The sequence below is a fragment of the Raphanus sativus genome, chromosome 9, assembly GCF_000801105.2.
Source record: "Raphanus sativus cultivar WK10039 chromosome 9, ASM80110v3, whole genome shotgun sequence".
NCBI classification, from domain to species: domain Eukaryota; kingdom Viridiplantae; phylum Streptophyta; class Magnoliopsida; order Brassicales; family Brassicaceae; genus Raphanus; species Raphanus sativus.
Genome location: NC_079519.1, coordinates 8,775,036 through 8,784,526, shown reverse-complemented (window position 1 = coordinate 8,784,526; position 9,491 = coordinate 8,775,036). Strand labels below are relative to the sequence as shown.

Genomic DNA, 9,491 nt, shown 5'->3' with positions numbered 1-9,491 from the left:
TAAAATTTTATGCCTATTAGTAGTTGCCAGCTAACTAATGATCTTATATAACTATTTATTTTACATATTTTAGTTTGATTGATCTTTTACATTGTCCACATATGTTCAACTGTTGTTAACTGAAACCATGGTACGATGATGCAAACTAATTTGCTTACCACCCTAATAATAATAAAACATAATTTTCCTCAAAAAGGTTTTTATTTCAAAATCCGGTCACATATTTTCCAACAAGGTTTTGGAAATTGTATTTATGTTTCCATTTGTCTTGCTAAATTGAAAATAAATATCAATTATTTTGGTGGATTAAACCATCAATTAAAATACAGTAATTATTCTCCTAAATAAATAATTAATCCACTGAAGAATTCATGACATCAGAATTTGATTATATTTTTGATCTAGATCCGCTGCTCGATATGTTTATTCACTTTGACAATGTTTTAATTGTATTTACTAGATTCTGACCTGCCCTTAAAAGGGCGGGTATATTTTTTGTTTTAATTTTAATTTTCATATTTGCGTGTGTTTTTATGGTTATATTTGTGAATAAGTCTTAATCAAAATACATTTTATTGAATAATTGCAATTTAAAATTGATCTGGTATACGTTCGATTAGGACTGGGTTGCGGGTTAAACCTGATTCGTTGACCCGTCAACCTGCGGATTTCAATTTCTTTTGGTCAAAAAGTATGACCCGTATAATCCGCAAAAAATAATTTTGTATTTGCTCCGCTTAATTTTACGGTTATCGGGAGATTATATTTTTTTGACCCGCCTTAAAAGGGCGGATATATTTTTTGTTTTATATCTTCTTAGAAATTTAATTTTTATATTTTTGTTCTTAAGTCATATTTGTGATTTTAGTCATATTTGTGATTTTCTTGGTATAATATTTCTCCTAAATGGTTAATAAGAGGTTTTAATCTATTTTATTAAAATAGTTGAACCACACCTATATCTATAAAAAATTATAATTATAAAATGACTATAAAAACTGAAACATAAAATTAAAATTTTCAGAAAAAATTTAAACAAAAAACATATCCGCCCTTTGAAAGGGCATGTCATAATCTAGTAATAATATTAAATAGGAATACTAATTTACTTTTTTATTAATAACTTATAATATTTTTATATTTTTTAAGATTTAAAACTTAATTTTATAATAATTTTAAAATATTTTTGAACACGCAAAATTCTTACATTTGCACTGAACAGGCAAGCTATTATATGTTGATAAAATAATCATTTAAAATAACCAAATTTATATGTACATATTAGTCGACCATGTAGATATTTATTATCAGATGCTGAATACATTTTATAACTGTCGAGTACTATATGTGTATAATACGAAAGTGGTTGCGAGAATATTGGTACTACAGGGGAAGTTACAAAATTCAATATTATTAATCTATTCAATATTATTTCTGTAACTAAAATAAATAAATAATTGGACATAACCTTGCATCAATTGGTCATGTTGAAGAATTAATAGAATAGATGAGTTTTTGTTTTACATTTTAACTGATCTAAATTTATAAGCTAAGAATTAAACTCGATCAAAAAAAATCAGTGCTCAGTCTTTCCATTTTAAGGTGGACAAAATATTTTTTAATTTAACTTGATCTGTTATTAATTTCAATTTGATATGAAAATTTCAGATATCCATAATATTACAGAACAAAATAAATACAAATACCCAGTATTCATTATAAGCAGAGCAAATCAAATATTTAATGGTATTTTTAAAAAGGAATATCCGATCTGATATATATACATGTACATAAAGAATTATATATATATATATATTAAAGATTTATATTTCATTGTAAGTTATCCAAAGTTTTATATGCTAAATTGATTATTTAGTTATTAAAGATTATAAAAGTAAGCAACTTTGATGAAGTATTTTTATTTCATATTAAATTTGTTTTTCAAATATTTTGGCCTGATTAAATAAATAAATATAAAATGAAAAATAATTGGGTACATAGACGTGGTTATGCTAAATTAGGTGAATGCATGGAGTAACCAGTTTCAAACAATATGACGAAACTAAGCTTCGCATACACTTTACAACAAATATATGAACATTTAGAATTTGTAAAACAAAAATTGGAAACTAACGAGGCTTTACATCTAATGCAGCCGCTCATTCTCTATTGCAAATAAACACCATTTCTCACCTTTTCAGATTCAATAGACGAAACATAGAAAAATCACTTGTTTGAAGGAACATACACACCATGTATATCAAGTTAATTGGGGTATCCTTCTTCAAGTTTATATCTTCTTTTTTTTTTCTTGTCTGCAAGGCTTTTCGTTTATATCTTCTTTTTAGGTCCAATCTTACGAAACAACGGCAAAAATGGTATGTGATTTCACACCGTTTACTTTTTGATCTTTTAATAGGTAGAATAGTATACATATTCAAATAGAAACAAAAATTTATTAGAAACAAAAATTTATTATGGGCTTTGCGTGCCAATTTTCTAACATATGTTTCAAAAGAAACCAAGTAGCTGATAAATATATAGAGGATTTGTTTTTGGTAGGTGAGTTGAGTTCTGCATCTTTTACTGGGTGAGTGGTCAACATCTGAGACTGGGGATTAGTGCTTCAGTGGGTTCCAGAATATTTAGGAGTGGAGATTATTGGTGCGTATGGTAAGAGAAACATATCAGCTGGGGTCTGGGGAACACCAGCGTCTTTAACCTTGGATATCTATTTGGAATGGTAAAAACAATAACCACTCACGCATATTTATTGATAGTTTATCGTAATATAAGAATGTATTTTAATTTTTAACTAAAAAAAATAAAAACTGGCTCTTAAATAAGTGTCATCAACAGAACCGGCTCTTAAACCATAAACACATCAACAGTTCGAGCCCACGGGTTTGCCTGTGACACATCTAGTTGCATTTTCTTCATTTTGGTCGTGATATCTAAACAAATTGGTGGGTTTAATGGCAGAACATAAACAAATTGGTGGGCTTGATGCCGCTTCGACTGGGCAATTTGTAAAAGTAATGAAAATTTGCGATATCTTATATAATAAAGTTGGTTTTTTTTTCTCCTATGGGGAATAATGACAGCTGGCATTTCCATTTATGATTTGGTTCGACTGGGTTTTTCATATTTCACGATTTGGGCTTTCATAAAACTAATTATCAAGCCCAGTCTCATCTTCCGGTGGACCTTTTAGAAAAATTTTAGTCCAAGTCTAGCGAAGAATTTTAGATTTCTTCTTCGTCGTCTCACCTTCCTCCTTCGGCCAATTTTCCAGAAAACTAAAGCTTCCATCAATTCATTGAAACGTTTCCACCTTCTATTGAAAATCCCTTAGTTCCGAGCTTTAAGTGATTAACCCACTACTTCCACTCTGAAGCATTCAATCGACCTCATAAAATCCTAAAGTAACCAACTGAAACTAGAGTATAAATACCCCAACTATATATATACAGAAGTTTTGATCTTTGGTTTCTCTTTTCTGTTCTGTTTCTTGATCTAGGCAAAGAGACATAGATCAGAGTTTCTTCATCAGAGAAGAAGACAGCGTGATTCGATTAGTATCTACTGTGATATGATGCAGCAAGATGATGATCATCACTCTAGAAAGCTATCAAGGTAGTTGTTATAAATCACTACTCAGTTATCTGTTTCTTTAATTATCTCCCTAACAGCTTTTGTTCTTGTGTTGTTTATTAGGTGTGGAGGTGCTTTGTGAGTCAGAAGAAGACAACCTTGGACTTGGCTAAAGATTATGATGCCTTGAAGATTAATGAGTCACTTCCGTTTTGAGCAACTCGTGGTGCTAACAAAGTCGCCTGCTACTCTTAAAGCTGTTAACTCTTTGCTTGACCACCTTCAAGTTCGCTTATAAAATTATTGCCACTGCTCTTCTACTCTGCTCCCCTTGCAATACATCATCAATAATAAAAAGGTATGTGTCATAAGAAAAAAGCTTTTCAGTATGTTTTGGTTGTAGTTTTGCAAAAAAAAAACATAATCTCATGATGATGAAAATTCCACAGCCTCTGTCAACATGATGCACAACCTTCAGCAAGGAAATCTGGGCATCAATTTACACAGAACAGCACCGTGGCTAGGGGAATATCAGGTACTTTTTTGTCCCAATAGATAGATAATTGGTCGAGAGGTGTTGCTAAGATATCAGAATTGGTGCAGCTGCTTGCATCAACAACTCACCCTCACATACAGATGAGCTCTTTTGGAAGCTACGTTCTATGCGGCATCAAAATCTCTACCCTTGATTCTTATCTCCAGACCTCATTCTTCTCTTGTCATTTTCAGTTACGTACTGAGGTTTGTTGTTTGATATTTATTTTCAAAAGGTATTTGTATTTTCTTACTGTTGAGATATATACGGTTACACATTCATGTTTATTTCAAGCTGACAGATTCTTCCCCCATCATTCGCTTCGCTGTCCTAACTAAATTTGTTGAAACCACAGCGGTCACCGCTCCAATACCGACGGGAATAAACATGTTTGGTTTTTCTCACTTGGCCAACTGCTCGGTAAAAATATCATTAACTAACAGAGCAGTAACAATATCATCATCTTGGTTATTTTTGGCCATATTTACTTTAAGATTCTGCAGCTTTGGATGTGTACATAGTCATCACTTTCATTTCGAATTACTTTTACTCCGAGGTTGAAAAAATACATGCTGAGTTCAACAGTAATAACCAATATTTTTTTTTTTTTTTTTTTGCTAAACTGTAAATATCATATAATGAAAAAAGATTTGCAAGAGCAAGATCTATAGTTTGAACACATCTTGACAAAAAGAAAGAAAAAACAAGATGGATCATAACACCTCAGACAACGGCAAATCAACGCCACTTATCTAACCCACATAACCATAAGTGCAGTGAATAACTTATTAGACCTCTTTGCAGAGATCAAGTTCCTCATCTCCCTATCAATCGCTCTGAAAACAGAGCAAGCTAGCATGGAGACATTGTTGTGGATCAGATTATTTCTTTGCTTCCACAAGTGGAATATAACCAATATTTTAGTAACACATTATCTGACTTACATCTTTTTTTCCATTTAGTATTTTCCATAATGCTATGCTAGTTCCTGCTTATATTCTACAGACCTAATACGAAGAAAAAAGAAGAACCTTTGAACCGTAAAGAGTAAAGACAATTGAATATACACTAAAATACACGAGAGACTCCTTATACCAAACACATGCTTAGACTCAAACAAGCCTCCTCGGCCCAAATCTAGAAGATTTGACAATTAGTTACAAATTAAAGTACATAAAACTATTATCATCAGTGTTTTGAAAACCGGCTCGGATCGGCCGGTCGAACCGGTCCGACCTTGACTCGCTGAAGAAGCCGAGTCCGGTTCGGTTTAAAACCCGGATTTGATAAAAACCAGTAAAACCGGCTGAAACCCGGTCGTGACCCGGTTTAATTTTAAAATCCGGTTCTTAAAAATTAACATATAATTAAATTTTTTTAATTATTACTAACTAAAATTTAATATTTTATAATTAGTGTTCAACTATCACTATTTAATTGATTTTTTATTTTTCTAAGAAAAAATGTGAAAAATATATTTTTGACTCTCATATACTATTTTTATTTTACCATATTCTTAAAATTTGAAATGTTCATTGTAAAAATAAATAAATATGATTATTTTAGCTGTAAATCATTTGTTTTTTTTTTAATTTTTAGTTTACATAGTAATCAGATTTATGTTTGTTGTTTATTTTGAGTTAATAAAAAAAAGAACAGAAAAAGTATTATATTTATAAGTAAAGTTTATATAGTATAAATATATAATTATATACATTTTTATATAAATAAAAAACCCGGTTCGATCGGTTGAACAGGTCTAACCAGTCAACCAGTAGCTTCACCGAGTCGGTGTCCGGTCCGGTTTTCAAAACATTGATTATCATAATAAAAAAACAAAACCCCTTTCTCTGCTTCCACATTTAAGAAATCAGTAGTACAACCTAAGAACACAAAGAAAATGATAGTTCATAACGTAGAACAACGGTAAAAGTATGCAAACACCATCATAACTTCAAAACCATAGTTTCTGTAAAAAAAAACTTCAAAACAATAGTTCAATGTTATAGACCACGCAATTTCAAAAAAAAAAAAACACATCTGCAACTTACTGATACAGAGTACATGTCCAAACCAAACATGACTTACTACGCAAAAGAAAATTAAGAGACTTTTTTTGTGCAACAGAAAATTAAGAGACTGAACAACAAAAAATCATATTGAAACTAAATATTTGGAGCTAAAATCATGAAAACTATATTTATCTTCTACAACAAAATAACACAAAATATAGAAAAGTTCAAGAATAAAAAAAAATATTGCATTTTACAAATAAAGATAAATTACATTTTTCAAAAAAAAATATTATTATTCTCTTACTGAAAATCAAAAACTGAAACATCATACATTAATTTCAAACATGTAATTTTAGTATCTATTAAATCATTTTTTCTCTTCACAATAAAATAGTGACGACAAATAAAAGCACAGTTTATATATTTACACTCTATTTCATTTAGGTGAAAGGCATGTATTCCTACAAAAGGATGCCCCTAAAAAATGAAACACAGCAAATTAATAAAGCCCAAAATTTACTTTTTCGAACCGAAAAAAATATTTAATTTTTGAAAGAAGTAGTTCTAAACAATAATAAAATATCGCAATAGAAAAATAAAATTAATTGAAAAGAACATCTAAATTAAATAAAACTTACAAGAACAATTATAAAATGTTTAATTATTTTAGAAATATAAATCAACAATATATAGTTTGTAAGTCATATAATATCTATTTTCAATATTATTAGAGTCTGCACTCTAGATTTTTAATTCATTTATAATTTATATATGAATAATATATAATCCAATAGCAATATAATAGGTTAAATTAAACTAAAATTTATATAAGAAAACCCGGGCGTAGCCCAGGAAAACTACTAGTAAACTAATAAACAACACTTTTTGATTGCTGAATTCTAATCATCCCCGATGGTTGATTTACTTTCGGCTTGACTATTTTCGAGTTTCAAAATTAACTTTCACACAAGAACTTATAAAGATTTTTTTTTGACTGAAGAGAACTTATAAAGATGATAATGTTTTTTCCTGTCACTTATTAAAAACTTGTACGTTTGTATTCGTGTGAAAAGTATGAATCTGAAGGCGAAATGGCTCTTCGTTGGTTCTAGTGTATGAGAACTCAATGGAATGTTCAATTTTTAAGCAAAGTAACTTTTATTATATTTTGCAAACTTTTATTTTATAAGTCGAACCACCATTGACTTTTGTTTTTGTATTTGCGTGTATATATAACAGGTATAGGCCTTTTTTATAGATATGCCATATTGGCTAATCCAGTCCGCTCTAGAAAAAACTATTTAGTGCTAAAAATTAGACTATTTCAAAAACAAATATGATAGAGCTTGAAATATCTTATAACTAATGTCAGGAGATGGACCAACTGTTTGTTACGGTCCATTATATTAACCACTTAAACCAAATCTCAAACCTAAACTGATCAATTGGTGATATGATTTAATTCACAGAAAAATCAAATACTTAAATGATGTGAATACACACTTAAAACACTCTTTAGTTTTTTTTTCTTGAGAAATAGTGTCACTGTCTACATATATATATACACACACACATATATATATAATAGTGAAATAAGTGTCAAGTCGATCCTCCATATTTTCGGTTTTACAGAATGTAAAGTATTAGTTTTTTTTTTGGTAAAATGTCAAGATATGAAAAGTATTAGTTGACAAGAAAATACACATTATATTGGGTTGGTGTGCTTTTTTAGTTAATTTGGAGATATTTTAGATTTACGGATGGGTTCAAACTAATTTTTAAGAGAAAATATAGTTTATGAATAAATGTTTTCTGAATACTTTAATGGACTGAAAGAAATTTTTTATATTTATGTGAGTGTAGTGTTTATAAATAATATAATTTAGTTTCACGTAACAAATAGATCAAATATGAAACATGTTGACGTCTCAATTCTACCTCTTAACCACTCGACCACGAGATAAAGAGTTGGCCACTTTGCCTACCATATTTTTATGTATTGTTTGTTGAATCAATTTGCAAACTAGCCAAAAAAATTAAGCTCGTATAACTTATTTATACAGTATATACCTTAACTCTTTAACAACTATTTTTTTGAAACGTTTACCATTTTATAGAAAATTTTATGTGTTAACTGAAAGTATCACAAATTTAAATTTATAAATATTGTTCATATATAGTTTTGTGAAAAATAAACAATACTCCCTCTATTTCAAATTATATGATGTTTTAGACGGTTTATGTTATTTTAAAATACAGTATAACCTCTTTAAATTAATATCTCTATAAATTAATATAATTTCATAGTTCCAAATTGAATTTGTGGTTCAATTAGTATCTCGATAAATTAATAATTTCTATAAATTAATAAAAAATTATAGTTTTGGTGTAGTCCCAATATTATTAATTTATAGAGGTTTCACTGTATAATATGTTTGGAAGTTTTAAAGTTAATTTTTAATTTACTGATAACAGTTTAACCTATTAGATTTTATAGTCATTTCTATAATTGCTAATTGGTTGAATAATTTTAAAATTATATATTTTTTTAAAAAAATTAGAGGAAAGTAAATTTTTAATTTTTTTGTTCAATAACGTAAAATAGGCATGGGTATTTGACCTGATACCCTACTTCACACCGAACTCGATCCTAAGAACCTGAACTCAAATCCGAATCGAAATAGCAAAATATTTGAACGGATATTGAATTAAAAGAGATTGGATGTTCGAATTCGAACTGGTAATATCCGAACCCAAATGGACATATGTATATTCAACTTTATATTTTTATTTTACTTCTCTCATGCTATTTAAAATAAGTATATTGGGCTACATATACTTTAAGATCATAATATATATATATATACAAAAAAAATAATTTGCTATTCTTTTAAAATGCATGTCAACATTTTTGTTTTATACATTAACAATAGTTACATCCAAAATTTAAAAACAATAACCAAATTAGTGTTTTTAATTTTTAAAATGTTATCTCAAAATCTATTAATCATTCTATGTATTAAAAAATAAAAAAATCAGTTAAGTTTAAAGTTGTATTTTTAAATACAAGAAACTTGAGAAATAAATATTTTAATTTAAAAAGAAAAAAAATATCCGAAAACCTGATCCGAAATAATCGAACTGAATCCAAATCTAAAATACAGGAATATAAATGATTTCTATACTCGTATAACAAAACATTTGATAATCTCTGACTGAATCCGAACGGGTACCTGTACGTTCATCCCTAGTGTAAAACATCGGTGAAACGGAGGGGAAGTGAATTTACTTTTGAATTTCCTTAAAAGAGTAGGAAATAAATAAAGTTAATAGCGTTCTCTCCCAAG

The 9,491-nt window shown here is 28.8% G+C and overlaps 1 long non-coding RNA gene across 2 annotated transcripts; it reads left to right on the top strand.

Moving 5' to 3' along the window:
• Window positions 1–3,255: 3,255 nt before the first annotated feature.
• On the top strand, window positions 3,256–4,740 carry LOC108826752 (uncharacterized). 2 transcript variants are annotated; one of them, XR_008938407.1, is made up of 6 exons: window positions 3,256–3,425; window positions 3,521–3,636; window positions 3,718–3,952; window positions 4,044–4,129; window positions 4,198–4,335; window positions 4,431–4,740. It is a non-coding gene; the product is annotated as an uncharacterized LOC108826752 (long non-coding RNA). The 2 variants fall into 2 exon arrangements; XR_001945530.2 differs by having other exon boundaries at window positions 4,198–4,740.
• The last annotated feature ends 4,751 nt before the right edge of the window (window positions 4,741–9,491 follow it).